Raw genomic sequence first — 16,394 nt, 5'->3', positions numbered from 1 at the left:
GTCCGGTGTAATCTCGGATGTCGGAAGCCCCTAGTAGGGTAGAATCATGTTTTCATAAAATGTTTTAAGGTATTTCATGGTTTTAAGTAAAATGGAAATGAGTTTTTGCATAAAAACAACCTTGAAGGAAAACTCAGGTTCGGCCGCCGAACCTCAAGTTCGGCCGCCGAACATGCATGCCTTCGGGAGCGCCTTTAGGCCCCCGAAAGCATAAGTGAGGAAAGTCCAGGTTCAGCCGCCGAACCTCAAGTTCGGCCGCCGAACATGGCATGCATGCGGAGGCACGTTCGGCCCCCGAACGTGGCCTGGCCAGCCACTATAAAAGGGTCCCTTAGCCGAAAATGGGCGAGCTTTTTCCCCCATTTCCGGCCAAGGTGAGCTTTCCGCCGCCCCTCACCGATCTTTGATGTTTTTCCTCTAGATCTTTCAAGTTTTTCATTTGTTTTAACTTCGTTTTGAAGATTTGAGCTTTTGAGCAAAGTTTTGGAGCTTTGAGGTTCAAGAACTCAAATCTCTCCCAACTTCAAGTTTGGTCGCCTCTACTCTCGATCTTCAAGAGGTAAGAGTCGATCTCTAGCTTATATTATGTTTTAAGTAAGTTTTATGAAGTTCATGGGGATAGAATGCATGTTTAGCTCATGGTTAGGTTTATGGGTTTTATTTGTGTTTTTGGACAATGTGAGTTGCTTGTGTGTTGTAGTTGGAGTTTTGATGGTTTGATGCCCTAGGAACTTGTATGTTTGCTTGTGTATGATTGGGAATGTTGTAGAATAGGTTTATGCATGTTTGGATGAGATAGGAGGCATAAATGCATAGGGGAGCTGAGTTTCTGCCATTCTGGGAGAAACCAGGTTCGGCAGCCGAAGGAACTTTCGGCCGCCGAACATGCTTGTGGAGGCAGCCTTCGGCTGCCAAAGCTTGCCCCCGAAAGGAGACTTTCGTCTCTGTCTGGGACTTTCGGCCGCCGAACATGCATGAGTTTCGCCTCTGTTTGGGAGTTTTGGCCGCCGAAGGTGCCGCCGAACCTGCCTGACTTTCGGCTCTGGAGGGACTTTCGGCCGCCGAACCTGCCGCCGAAAGTGCCATGTCCAGCCCTTTCTTGCATGTGTTTCTATGATTATTCCATGATGTTTTAGGGGGTTTTTGGGGGATAGTTTAGAGTTATGTTCATGTATGTTTGGTCCCTCATTTGAGTCCACCTGTGTAGGTTCGGACCCGAGGAACCGAGGACCCCAGCAGTGAGTCTATTGCCCCAGTGTCTGGTCAGAGCTATCCAGAGGTGAGTGGAATAAACCTTTACATTTAAAGTAAATAAATTTCAAAGTTTTGAGCATTGTTCATGCATCATGAATGCCATGTGATGAATTAGGTTGCTTGCATTAGAATTCACGAATATGTTGCATTGCACATTTTGATGTTGATGTGGATGAATGTTGAATGATCCATAGCCCTCGATCTATGATATGACGATATGATATGTACGGTACGGAAAATAAGACCAGTGGGACCCATTCTACGTTCGCTGGCACTATGTAAGGGAAAGACCAGGACCCATTCTACGTTCTGGCACAGTTGGACACTGTTATGTTATGATATGTAAGGGAAAGACCAGGACCCATTCTACGTTCTGGCACAGTTGGACCATGTAGAGGGCTATTGGTGACAAGTTCATCCTTAATGTGATTAGCTGTGATGTGATGCATTTCATGTTATCATATATTTTAAGTGTTTTATTATTCTGCTCACTGGGCTCTAGTAGCTCACCCCTCTCCCAATTTCCCCAGGATTGCAGGTACATGGTAGACCAGGAGGTTTACAGGAGTAATGAAGTCACGTGTATGTAATAGTTAGTGTGGACATGATAGATGTATTAATGTTATGTAAAAATACAGTTTCAGTCATGTATTGATATTGAGGATTAGATATTGTGCTTGACATTGTGTATGATGTATCCCTTTTATTACATGATCAAAAATGTTTTATTATGTTCATGAAAGCCAACTCATCTTATGATGTATCGCCCATTGGGGCATTGATGAGATCCCACAGAGGGATCATGATTATGATTATGGTTATGTGCAGTGCTTGTTCAGGTTGAGTTGGATGTATGAAAGAAAAGTTTTAAATTTTTATGTATGTTGTGATCATGTATGGGATTGAACAGGATTTCAGGTTGCAAGTCAGGCTTGCTACGGGTCTTGGCGGCCTTAAGCCGACCCGGATCCTAGCGCCGGTAGCGGTCCAATTTGCGGGTCGTTACAATAAGAATTGAAAAGTGGAGAAGTCCAATCCTACTTCAAACACTACAAAGTCAATTCCAAGAGCCACGAGGAGGTCTTTTCACTCAAGGAATTCCATTCACAATTGAATACAAAATCAAAAGAGGAATCAAAGACTACAAAAGACCAAGTCAAGATTAAGATTTCCAAACCCTAATTGGATTAGGATTCTCCATCTATAAAAGGGACAGCATCAAAACCAACAAGGATCATCTCACCACCTTCGAAAATTCTGCAGAAACACAGCAGCTTCTCTCCTTTTTCTTTTCTTCTTTCTTTTGTGTATTTTTGTCCACCATGAGTGGCTAAACACCTTCTTTTCTAGTTGAAGTTGGGAAATTTCAGATTTGTGATGAATTGGGAGATTTAAATCTCCATTATTAAACTCTTATTTATTTTCAATATTTATGCAACTTGATCTTTCTATTATTATTACTTTGCTTTTAGAATCAATTAAGGCCTATTGCTTTTAATTGCTTGAGTAATATATTGTTTGAATGATTTAGGTCCGTAATTGCTTAGGTTGTTTAAACTCAAGTATAATCGGTTACATAATCTAAACTTGACCACGCAGTTGGCAAGGATAGAATTAGGTTTCTCTAAGTCTTAAGGCAGTTAACAGTTGAAAAGTAAAAATCCCCAAGGACATTCCTTGGCAACTTGTTAACTAGTGTTTGATTAGCGAACATTTCCTAATCATACTAAAACTAAGGAGAAATTTGGAATGTGAGAAGCGTCTTCCACATCCTAAACTAATTTATTGAAGTAAATAGGGGTATCAAAAAGATCAATGATCAATTCTAAACAAGCTGAAATAGATCCATACTTCAACTAAAATTCTTCTCCCATTGAAATTCTCATCTTTTTAAATTGTTGCTTTCTCTTGCTATTTAGTATTAATTCATTATCATCAAATCAAACCCCCCTCTTTATTTATTAGTTATTTACTTGACCAAGTCATTATTAGGAAAGTCCGTAGTGTCAAATCCCTGTGATTCGACCCTATTACCACTATCTACAAGTTATTTGTTGATTGATTAATAGGTTTATTTTTGACGGCTTCGACAACCGCTATCAAAAATTGGCGCCGTTGCCGGACATTTGATTTAAACTAACGTATTTTCCCTTTATGACCAGGTCTGACCATAAAGACACTCTTCTTTACGATCCGGAGATAGAACGCACCGCCAAGAGCTTAAGGAAGCAAGCAAACTTGAGAAACCAAGCCTCAAAAGCATCTTCATCTGCAACAGCAACAAGCCGAGTGACTGCCACTCAGTCTGTCACCAAGCCATCTGATAGAAATGCTACTGCACCTGCTGCAGAATTTATCGCACCAGCAGATTCGCCTACTGCCGCACCTGCTACTGCTGCATTTGAACCAGAAACTGAATTCCAGGTTTCTGCAGAAAATCACACAATGGCAGAACCACCTGCTGCATATGAAGAAGTTAAAGCTGAAGCTGAAAACGTGCCCATCCTAGCACCACAGCCACGGGAGAGAACACTCTGAGAGCTAGCTATTCCAGCAGAAGATCAGGCACCACTATGCATTGCCTACCCCCAACTGACAGCACCCTTTGAATTGAAGACAGGTCTGATCCACCTCCTTTCCAAATTTAGAGGCCTGGAAAATGAGGATCCTCACAAACACTTGAAGGAATTGCACATTGTGTGCTCAACCATGAGGCCCCAAGGTATTTCAGAAGATCATGTTAAACTCAGAGTCTTTCCTTTTTCCCTTGATGACTATGCTAAGGATTGGCTATTCTACTTACCACCCGGATCCATCACATCATGGGCTGGTATGGTGAGAGCATTCTTGAGCAAGTTCTTTCCAACATCAAAAGCCATTGGCATCCGTCGAGAAATAAGTGGTATAAGGCAAAAGCATTCTGAAGGCTTATATGAGTACTGGGAGAGGTTCAAAAGGTTGTGCACAAGCTGCCCTCAGCATGATATTTCTAACAAATCCCTCATCGAATATTTCTATGGAGGTTTACTACCCGCGAAGAGGAAGTTTATCGATGCAGCATGTGGAGGATCAATTCAAGACAAAACACCTCAAGAAATGAGGAACTTAATTTCTACTATGGCAGCAGCTTCACAGCAGTTTGGAGATCAAGAACAGCCACCAAGAAGGGTGAATGAGGTGAGTACATCCACTTTGGCATCCCAAATTTCTGATCTCACCAATGCTGTCTGTAGCCTTGTTATGGGTCAAGCCCAACAAGTCCAGCAGATTCAGTAGCCCAAGCCATGTGGAATATGTGCAAATATTAACCACCCAACTGATCTATGTCCTTCCCTTTAAGAAGAGGATCAGCAAGTCAATGCATTTGGAGGATTTAATGGGCAAAGAAGGTATGATCCCTATTCTAACACCTACAACCCAGGTTGGAGGGATCACCCAAATTTCAGTTATGCAAGGGCCAATCAATATCCAAGCTACCAGCAAAGAAATCAAGTCCAAGTTGCACCTCAAAAGTCCAATACACCCCTTGAAGAGATTGTGAAATCCTTAGCAAATTCGGTGCAAAACCTTGAGCAGCAAATGAGTCAAATGGCCACTTCAATGAGTAAGCTTGAATCACAAGGAAAGCTACCCTCCCAAACTGAAATCAATCCAAGGCAGAATGTTAGTGCCATTACACTAAGGAGTGGGAAAGAACTTCAAGACAGCAAGCTTGAGAAAATGCAAAAATAGGTCATTGAAGAGAATCTGCCAGAAAGTGATAAGGGCAGTCGATCTGCCCAAATCGCAGACCCAATCAATAGGCAGACTGAACTGCCCAGCAGAGGCGATCTGCCCAAATCACCAGAGAAGGCAGAAGTCGATCGATCTGCCCAAATCAACATACCAGACAGAATCTAGTCAGAGGCAGAGAACAGTACAGCAACTAGCAGAAAAGTTCAACGTACCTCCCCCCTTTCCCAAAAGATTTGCAAGTTCACAAAAAGAAAAAGAGGAAAAAGAAATACTTGAGACACTTCGCAAGGTGCAGATCAACATACCTCTACTTGATGCTGTCAAACAAATACCAAGGTATGCCAAATTTCTCAAAGAGCTATGCACCAACCGAAGGAAACTTGCTGAACGAAAAAAAGTAAGTGTGGGGGAGTGTGTTTTAGCTGTCATCCAAAGAAAGTTTCCAACCAAATGCAAGGATAGAGGAATATTTGACGTTTCATGCAAAATAGGCAATGTGGGGATAAAGAAGGCCATGTGTGACCTTGGGGCTTCAATTAATGTCATGCCACTTTCCATCTTTAACTTGTTAAATGCAGGTACACTCAAGGGTACCAGTATAGTGATCCAATTGGCCGACCGATTAGTTGTCTACCCCAAGGGAGTGCTAGAAGATGTGTTGGTGCAAGTGGACCAACTAGTCTTCCCAGCAGATTTTTATGTAATTGACATGGAGGAAGACAAGAGCAACACAACCTCTAACATCCTACTTGGAAGACCATTCTTGAGCACAGCCAGAACCAAAATTGATGTGCATGATGGCATATTGACTATAGAGTTTGAAGGGGAAGTTATCAAGTTTAATGTTTATGATGCCATAAAATTTCCGAATGATGTGTCTCCTGTTTATGGCCTTGATGTTATTGATGATTTAAGTCAAGAAATTTTTTATTTTGATCTAGATTTTTCACTTGATGCTGATTTATGTAGGCAAGAAGACATGGACAACAACAGCACCAAGATAGATGCAGGGGAGACAGCATATTGTACCTTACTGGTTGCGGATGATTTGACCAAATCATCAAAACAGACAGATCCTGACTTGCCCAAATCACTGGGACAGACAGACACGACTAAGGGTGATTTGACCGGATCATCTGGACAGACAGCAGACAATCTGCCCAAATAGATGAGCAGACAGCAAGCACCAGACCAGACAACAACTGCACCAGATCTGAAACCCTTACCAGGGCACCTCAAATACACCTACTTGAGGGCTGGAAAAACATTACCAATCATAGTGTCCAATCAATTAAGCCAAGAAGAAGAGGAAAGCCTCCTAAAGGTGTTGAGGAAATACAAGAAAGCAATTGGGTGGACCTTGGAGGACATAAAAGGCACCTCAAGACCATTCGGTGGAGGCTCATCTCACCAGAATTGAAGACAGGATGCAGCACATGGAGCACCTGCTACAACTGCTGGTGGACAATTTTCTGCACTCAAACCATCATCACCAGTGATTTGGCCAAGTGATTTGCCCAAATCACTTGACCAAATCACCCACTAGCCAGGAAGTCCCTTTCTTTCTTCTTTTCCTTTATATGTTTTGCATTGAGGACAATGCCTAGGCTAGGTGTGGGGGTATTGGGAGAATATTTTTGCACTGTTTGCACCATCTTTTGTTTTCTTTTTTTCATCTTTTGCTTTCTTTTTGCTTCTTTTTGCATTTCTTTTACCCTTTTACACACACCAAAATTTTTTCACACACATTTTTGCACTCATACTCACTTCTGCACACACACACATAGATTTCATGCACACAGATTTTGTTTTAGCCTTTGCTCTACTTAGCATAGATGACAAAGTTAAAAGAGCCTCCTATCTCATGACCCCATTAAATTTTCCAACCCTTTAAGTCTAAATTGAATCAATTACAGTGTATTACCTTCTCTTAGGAAGTTTTTCTCTCAAATTGAATCTTTACACTTGCTATGGTCAAAGGAAAAATATATACATGCAATAAAAAGTTAGTGTAACTCTCTATGAGCTGATTTGCCCAAACTGTTATGAAAAAAAAAAAAAACTCAGCAAAATCAAAAAGCACAAAACATAACCTGTTTCGATGGTCAAAGACTATGAACAGAGCTAGTAGCCACTTGAACAAGTGACCAACTGATTAACCGGGGGTGGGTATCACCAATATGCACCTTCGTGTAAAAAGGTTGGTGACTTTTTCAGGCAAGAATAAAAAGTGCTGCTGAATAAAATGCTTTAAAAGGGGAGCAAGTCACTCTAAGGGGTTGTATTAAGCCTAAAATGAAAGAATAAAGCATGATCAAATAAAAAACTTTCTCTTGGCCATGGTGGGTAAAAAGAAACAAGAAAAGAGAGGACAACCTTAGTGCATGTACTCTACACTGTAATACTTCAATTTGGGAGTCTAGGGGAGCTGATTAAGTGGTACTTAGGCTCAAAAGAAAAAGGGGCTTGATTGACTAAGTTATTTGTTGCTTGAGGACAAGCAAAATGTTAGGTGTGGGGGTATTTGATCAAGTATAATTTAGCCACATTTTTATTGTCTTTATAATTATTTAATTACACATTTTTCCAGCTTAATTTATGTTTTTATCATGTTTTTGCAGAAAAGGAAGAAAATGGAAAGTTGGAGAAAAAGTGCAGAAAAAGCTGGAAAAGTGATTGGGTCGAAGTGATTTGGCCAAATCACTCACAGGAAGCTGAAGCAGAAAACTGGGACTGACTCACAGAAAGTGATTGGGGCAAGCGATTTGGGCAAATCACCCGCTCAAATCACACTGATGCCAGGGAGACCAGTAGCGTGGGAAAGAAGGACAGTAAATAAGAATTCAAAAGTGGAGAAGTCCAATCCTACTTCAAACACTACAAAGTCAATTCCAAGAGCCACGAGGAGGTCTTTTCACTCAAGGAATTCCATTCACAATTGAATACAAAATCAAAAGAGGAATCAAAGACTACAAAAGACCAAGTCAAGGTTAAGATTTCCAAACCCTAATTGGATTAGGATTCTCCATCTATAAAAGGGACAACATCAAAACCAGCAAGGATCATCTCACCACCTTCGGAAATTCTGCAGAAACACAGCGGCTTCTCTCCTTTTTCTTTTCTTCTTTCTTTTGTGTATTTTTGTCCACCATGAGTGGCTAAACACATTCTTTTCTAGTTGAAGTTGGGAAATTTCAGATTTGTGATGAATTGGGAGATTTAAATCTCCATTATTAAACTCTTATTTATTTTCAATATTTATGCAACTTGATCTTTCTATTATTATTACTTTGCTTTTAGAATCAATTAAGGCCTATTGCTTTTAATTGCTTGAGTAATATATTGTTTGAATGATTTAGGTCCGTAATTGCTTAGGTTGTTTAAACTCAAGTATAATCGGTTGCATAATCTAAACTTGACCACGCAGTTGGCAAGGATAGAATTAGGTTTCTCTAAGTCTTAAGGCCGTTAACAGTTGAAAAGTAAAAATCCCCAAGGACATTCCTTGGCAACTTGTTAACTAGTGTTTGATTAGCGAACATTTCCTAATCATACTAAAACTAAGGAGAAATTTGGATTGTGAGAAGCGTCTTCCATATCCTAAACTAATTTATTAAAGTAAATAGGGGTATCAAAAAGATCAATGATCAATTCTAAACTAGAATTCTTCTCCCATAGAAATTCTCATCTTTTTAAATTGTTGCTTTCTCTTGCTATTTAGTATTAATTCATTATCATCAAATCAAACCCCCCCTCTTTATTTATTAGTTATTTACTTGACCAACAGTACCCACTAGTCGACCTTCTATCATCAAGAGATCCAACTCAATCTGCATCTGTGAATGAATATATGCGAAGATGACCGTGTTTAGAGAATAGAAGACCTTTTTCAAGAGCAGAGTTAAAGTATCACAAAATACGAAAAACAGCTTGCATGTGAGACTCACGAGAATTATGCATAAACTAACTCACTAAATTGACTACATATACTATGTCTGGTCAAGTATGCAAAAGATAAATCAATCTGCCTACCAACCTTTGATATCTGCCCATATCCAACGATTCACTAATCCCTACTTGTAGCTTGTGATTACTTTCAATAGGAGTTTCTGTTGATTTGCAATCTAACATACCAGTTTCTTCTAAAAGATCGAGAATGTATTTGGAACTGATTCACAAATCCCTACTTATAGCTCGTGATTGCTCTCAATGTGAGTTTTTGTTGGTTTGCAACCTAACATATTAATTTTTTCTAAAAGATTCGGAATGTATTTTCTTTGAAAAATAAAAATTTTTCTTTTTTAACCCGGCAACTTCGATTCTTTTAAATGAACAATCAACCATCAATCTAGTTTCAATTTACAAAAAATTTAAAAGTAGAAAATTTTATGTAAAATTAAATAAAAATAATGAAATAAAGAAATAAATATCAGAAATTATTAAATTGATAAATGAATAAATAAGTAAATTGTACAAAGGGTATACGTATACATTTGTATAATATAAAAAATATTACATTTAAATAAAAATAATATTATTTACAAATAAAAAATAATTTAAACTTAATTACTAATTAATAATTAAATTATATATATGTCATTTTGAAGTGACACAATTTATTATAGAATTTATTTTAAAAATTTAATATTAAATCTAAATTGAATTAAACTATCAATTCGAACCGATTGATTTTAATTTAAATTTAAAGGGACGTATAATCAACTAATTGATTCAATCTCAAATTTAACCGGTTTGATTCATAATCTATTTCGATGAGTGACTGGACCTAGATACCATAGAATCATATGTGAAAACAATTTATGCAACGTGGACCCACAAAAATAAAAATGTTTAAAGATCCAGATGGCAAGTCATGAAGAGCAAAGTGCAACTGAAGTGGAACTACCCAAACTCCAAATATATATATAGAATAAAATTCAATTGTAATTTGCAACACTATGTAAATAATGACAATTTTATCTCGAAAATATTCTTTTTTATCCTGCTTTTCTCTTCGAGATATATTCTCTCTATAACTTTTTTATTTTTTAACTAGATATGTTTATTATTTTTCTGTGCATTCTATAAAATTACGTCTATCCTTTTGTGTGATCTTATTCTACTGCCCCACTTATATAGTTTCTCTGTCTTTTCGGTGTTTGCAATCATTAGCTTTCTATACCTGCCAGCATATTTTCACCCTTAGGAAATGACACTGTCTACTTATGAGATATTATAATGCCGTATTGAGCTGTTGTTTGTTCCTTCCTAAACAAAAAAGACCCTAAAAGGAAAGATCTTCCTAAAAAAGAAAGATCTCCCTAAAAAAGAAAGATCTCAAAGTGGAAGGTTTTATTAAAGTAAGACTTGGAAGAGTAGACCACTAAAATTAAGATGGGAGGATAAGATCCAGAAAAGCAGACCACTAAAGTCAGACTGAAAGGGCATACTACTATAATCAGATCCGAAGGGTAAGGTTCGAAGGGTAGATTATCACGGTAAAATCTTCTAAAAGAAAGACCACCAAGATCAAATCTTTCAAAATAAAGACCAATAAGGTCAAATCTTTAAAAAAAAAAAGATCACCAAGATTAAACATTTCAAAAAAAAAAAAAACTACCAAACTCTGGTTTTAAAAATAAATTACTAACCTTTCAAAAGAAAAATACTAACATGGTGTTTGAATACGAGGGAAAGCAAGGGAAAAGAAATAACCTGTGTAAAATAAATGTGGATTGTCACTTTTCTCTGTTTGGTAACTCAAAGGAAAACATTGAGGGAAAGGATAATAATAGTCATTATCCTCCGGTCATTTTCTCTCCATTTTGGAGAAATGGAGAGAAAATGAGAAGTAGCAGGGAACATGTGTACTGACGACTAACAAAATTACATTCTTGCTCTCCGTTTTCAATTTCAAATTTGTTCATCTTGAACCGATGAAACTCATCAAGCGGAAAAATGGGTATTATTTGAATTGGTTAATGCACAAGGTTAGGAAATAATTATTTTTATATTAAAATAAGTAATATTATTTAATAGGTTTGGTAATATTATTATATAATTTGTTTAGATATATTATATGAAATATAATCTACCTAATAAGGGGAAATTAGTATTTTAATTATTTTCTTTCCTAAATAAATGAAAATAAATTTATTTTCTTTTTCGCTCATTTATTTTCCATCTATCCAAATATAAGTGGTGAAAATAAAGGAGGAAAAATAAAAATTATTTTTCTCTTTATTTTTCATTCCCCTAAAATTTTAAAAATAAGATTTCAAAGAGGAAGTTCTCGTTAAGGTAAAATTCGAAAAGGCAGACTACTAAAGTCAAACTGGAAGGGCAGATCATTAAATTCAGGTCAGAAGAACAGACCATTAGTCAGGTCGGAAAAGCAAGGTTAAAAGGGTAGACCACTAGAAGGAAAAGACTGGAAGGACAATACCTAAAAGGGCAAGGCTGAAAGAGCAATACCTAGAAGGACAGACCACTAAGGTCAAGTCGGAAGTACAGACAACCAAGATCAAGTGGGAAACGTAAGGCTGGAAGGGTAGACCACCAAGATAAACCTTCCAAAAAGAAGACTAACAAGGTCATACCCTTTTAAAAAAAAGACCACTAAAGTCCGACTTTCCAAAAAAGTAGACCACCAAAATCAAACCTTCCAAATGAAAGAACACTAATGTTAGACCTTCCAAAAAGAAGACCGCAGAAGTCAAACTTTCCAAAAGAGATGAGACATTCTAAAGTAAGACGACTAAGGTTAGACCTTTCAAAGATAGACCACCAAGATTAGACCTTACAGAGGAGCATACTACCGAAGTTAGACCTTTTAAAAGGAAGACCACCAAGGGGCAGACCACTAAGAGGTAAGATCTGAAAGGGCAAACCACTAAAGTCAGGTTAGAAGGGCAAGGTCAGAAGGGCAAGGCCGGAAGGGCAAGGTCTGGAAGGACATACTACTAAGGTAGGCCGGAAGGACAAACCACTAAAGTTAGGTGAGAAAGGCAAAGCCAGAAGGGTAGACCACTAAGGTTAAGGTGAGATCTTTCAAAAGGAAAACCACCAATATCAAATCTTTCAAAGGAAGAATACTAATATTAGACCTTCCGAAAGGAAAACACTAAGGTCAGACCACTAAAGTTAGACCTTCCATGAGAGTAGACCACCAAGGTCAAACCTTCCAAAAGAGCAGACCATTAAGGTCAGACCCTTCAAAAGGAAGACCACCAAGATCTGACCTTGACGGGTGTCTAATCCGTCAATTTAAAATTTACTTCCCTTTTCTTAATTGGTAAGAACTTGTAGATAGAGTGAGTGAGTTTCGATCTCACAGAGACCTCAATTCTGTTTAATTTAAATGACCAATTTGAATTAGAAAAATAGTTTGATACGAAAAGTGAAGAGAAGAGAATTTTTTATGAAAGTGGTGGTGCCTTGGGCAAGCCAATAAAAATAAAATTAAAAGAAAATAATAATAATAAACAATGCAATCGAAACTTGAGAAACAAATAAATAGTTAAAACTTTCAGCTGAAGGTAATCAAATTGAGATGTTTTGCAGATGATCATTGGTTAGAAAAAATAATTCATGTTATCATTTATTGTTTGGTTATAGTGGTCAAACACGCGAATCCCACCATGAAGACGGAATGATCAGCATTCCTTCTCTGGAAACCCATCTACCTTCGTCAAAACCAAACTTCATATCTCGAACCAAGCCCGAGAAGCCATCTTCTTTTATCTCCGATGCCAGGGAAGGTTCGAAGTCAATTGAAGCTAGCGATGGAAGTTAGGTAGTATAATAAAATAAGGAAGTGGACCGAATCCGAGGCAACTTCTTCTTCAAAGGGGCGTAGCGCTTGCTTTTCACTCTCAAGACAACGGTCTCTCTCTTCTGTCCTGTTCTTCCTTCCAATTCTTCTTTGTAAATAAATTAATCTGCTTCGCACTTAAATTAATTAGTCAACTGCATTAAGAGAGAAGAACCCAAGCTTAATCAATAAAACACGCGCTTTATTTAAATCAAATATGTCAATTTCTTAACATAAACTAATATGTTAATTACTACTTGTTATTAACCCAATTAAATAATTACGGATTTAATTAGATTAATTAGTTATAAGTTATTTTTCCAAGAGATTCAATAGGTCTCTTAAATACTCAAGAAAACAACAATGGAGGTGGTGTTTCTCGAAATTATAAATTGTAATAGAAATAAAATGAAGAGAATTGTAGTGCATAACCTCACAACTTGAACAAACGTCAATTTAAATTAACCTTCAACTGAAAATAAATGTTTAGTCTGTCATGACCATAATAAAATTATAATAATTAAGCAAAACCCTAGGTTGCTTCCCTAAGTTTAATGCTAGGAGTTTTTATATAGGCACAAAAAGATAAAACAAAATAGTTTAAAATAAAATCTACTACTTCTATCTTATCTCTATCCTAATATTATCTCTATCATAATTTTATCCCTCTCCTAATTTGATTGAGTTTGATTCAACTTAATTCCATTTGAAGATGTAAGGTTGTAGCCTCCTAATATAAAAAATCATTTAGTTCAGCCTTTTTCGTTCCTTTTCTCAACTCCTGCTAACAAACCTGTCCAAAATAAAATTCAAATTTAAATTAAATATTTATATCAAAATTACAGTAAAATCAAGGAATTAAATGAGAAAAAATTGTAAGCTTTGCAACTTATCATACCTTCCAAAGGAAGAACAACAAAATTAGACTTTCCAAAAGGAAAAATACTAAGGTCATACTTTTTAAAAAAACAAACCACTAAAATTAGACCTTCCAAAAAGAAGATCACTAAGGTAAGATCTTCCAAAGATAAGACCATCAACATAAGACCTCCCACGGCCACACTTTTAAAGTAAAAACTCTAAAAATATGGTTTTCTACCGTTAGAACTATAAAGGGAAGACTTTTAGAAATAAAATATATTTATTATAATAACTTTAAATTTAACTATAATATAATAAATATATATAATATATTCATTAAAAAAAAATAAAATCTTAATATATTTAAAAAAACATCGCTCCCTAACTGCACGGGTTTAAGGCTAGTTAAGAATATAGCCCAGAAAGATGGATCCAGATTGGATATTTCACTGTCAATCGAAACTATGTGTACGCTTTAATTTAGAGGAATTCTGTGAGAATAATGACAGGTATATGCCAAGCCCGTGTGATCATGTTTATAAGAATTAAGAAATTTCTTGGAAGAGAGGGATTCCAAATACTGGCTGACAAATTTATGTCATTTGATGTTTAACCTCTTTGTCCATGTAAGTTCAGAAAAATTTTGTAAATGATTGCAACAAAATTTCAACAATATTTTTTATTTTTTATAGCATGCTAGGAGATTTAATAAAATTGTAATTCATAATAATTAGGATCAGGCTCGGTACAGGTACCACTTTCTTCGAAGGCTCAGTAACTACATACGAATGTTTCTATCATATTATATTTTTGATTTTAATTATTAGGGATGAGCAATGAATCAATTTAAAATTTTTGTTTGATTTTATATTTTTTTTTCAATTTAATTTTAATTTTTGAAAAAAAAATTAATTATTTCAATTTAAATCAATTTTAATAAAAAAAATTCAATAAAATCAAATTGAAACAATTTGTTAGCAATAAAATATCATTTTAATAATATAAAAAAATTTGTTAGCAATTCACCGGTCTCCAGCCATTTATTACAAGAAAGCAAAAATATAAATATGAACTTTTCATCTGTGCATAATCTATAATTTCATTATCTATATTTCAAATGCTCGGTAAGTATTCAATAATTTATTTTAGTTATTGTTTTTTTAATAATTTAATTGATTAATTTTATCATTGTTTTTTTATTTTCTTGTAATGTATATAATTAATTTTAATCAATTGTAACAGTAATTATATATACTATATAATTAAAATTTATGTATGTATGAAATCAAAATATTTTTACAAAAATTAAAGTATGCAACATTTTTCAAATACAAATTCATCATTCTTCAAGATGATGGAGCAAAAAGACTTGGGGGCATATTTGGATTTGCCAACGCGAATAGTGATTAATAAGTGTGAGGTGTTTCAATTTATGAAGGATAGAATGCGGCAGAAACTCGACTCTTGAAAGCGGAGATATCTATTTAGGGTGGGGAAAGAAGTGATATTAAAAATTGTTCTCCAGATACTTTCAATGTATGCTATGAATTTATTTTTGGTACCGCAAACAATTTGTTATGAATTGCAGCAACTTATAGCTCGATTTTGGTGGGGGAGAGGGAGCTCTCACGAACGAGATATGCATTGGGTAAGTTGGGAACGGAGGGCGAAATCGAAGTTTGATGGTGAGTTGGGATTTAAGAAATTGCATGAGTTCAATTTATCTATGTTAGGCGCATGGGCAATTTTCACTAGAGATAATTCATTGGTGGCAAGAACTCTCAAGGCCAAGTATTTTTCGTTTAGCTCTTTTTTAGATCGAAAATTGGGAGTAATCCAAGCTACTTGTGGAGAAGTTTGTGGGGGAGTAAGAAGTTGATTGCGTCAGATTCTCTCAAAAGACTTGGACATGGTAGAAGCATTTCGATTTGGGAAGATCCATGAGTGCCATTAAATTTGAATGGTAAGGTTCCTACTCCTCAACAGACAGATTATGATGTGTTTTTTGTTTATGATCTCATTCAACAGGGATGCTGAAAAATGTATTTGATTCTGTCTATATTTAATCAGGTTGATACTTATAATATATTGTCGATCCCTTTGAATATCACTGGGCAAGCAGATAATTATGTATGAAAATTTGAGAAACCCGGATTCTATTTGGTTTGAAGTGCTTATAGATTCTTGACACAGACTACTCACTTGAGTTGGTCAGTTGCGGTTAGATCAATATGGAAGAAACTTTGGCATATTCGGGCTCCACCAAAGGTTTTGAATCTGGTATGACGGACTTGCCTTAATGCTATTCCATGCTTGGTTAATTTAATTCGTAGGAATGTTTAAGTCAGTGAGTCTTATCCTGTTTGCTATAGTCAAAGTGAAACGATAATACATGCTCTGATTACTTGCCCTTTTGCCCGTGATTGTTGGATGATGATTGAATCTGGTTAGCTCTTCCCCCACATGTAGTCGTTTATTGATTAGTTTGTTCAGGTATGCAATTCAGTTTCTATTTTTACTTTACACATGGTGGTTATGGTAGTTTGGACTTTATGGGAGAATATAAATGTTGTGGTATGGAAGAAGAAAAGGTGTCCACCTCATGTTGTGATTAGGCGTGCAAAGTCTCTTCTTCAATATTGGGATGCGGCTAGAAGTTGCAGGGAATTGATTGTTAATGGTCCGGTTTGCGTCCAATGGAAAAAGCCACCTATTGGAAGTTTTAAGCTAA

The sequence above is a fragment of the Manihot esculenta genome, chromosome 13 (assembly GCF_001659605.2).
Source record: "Manihot esculenta cultivar AM560-2 chromosome 13, M.esculenta_v8, whole genome shotgun sequence".
In the NCBI taxonomy this organism is placed as follows: Eukaryota; Viridiplantae; Streptophyta; class Magnoliopsida; order Malpighiales; family Euphorbiaceae; genus Manihot; species Manihot esculenta.
Note: the sequence above shows the minus strand (reverse complement) of the source record.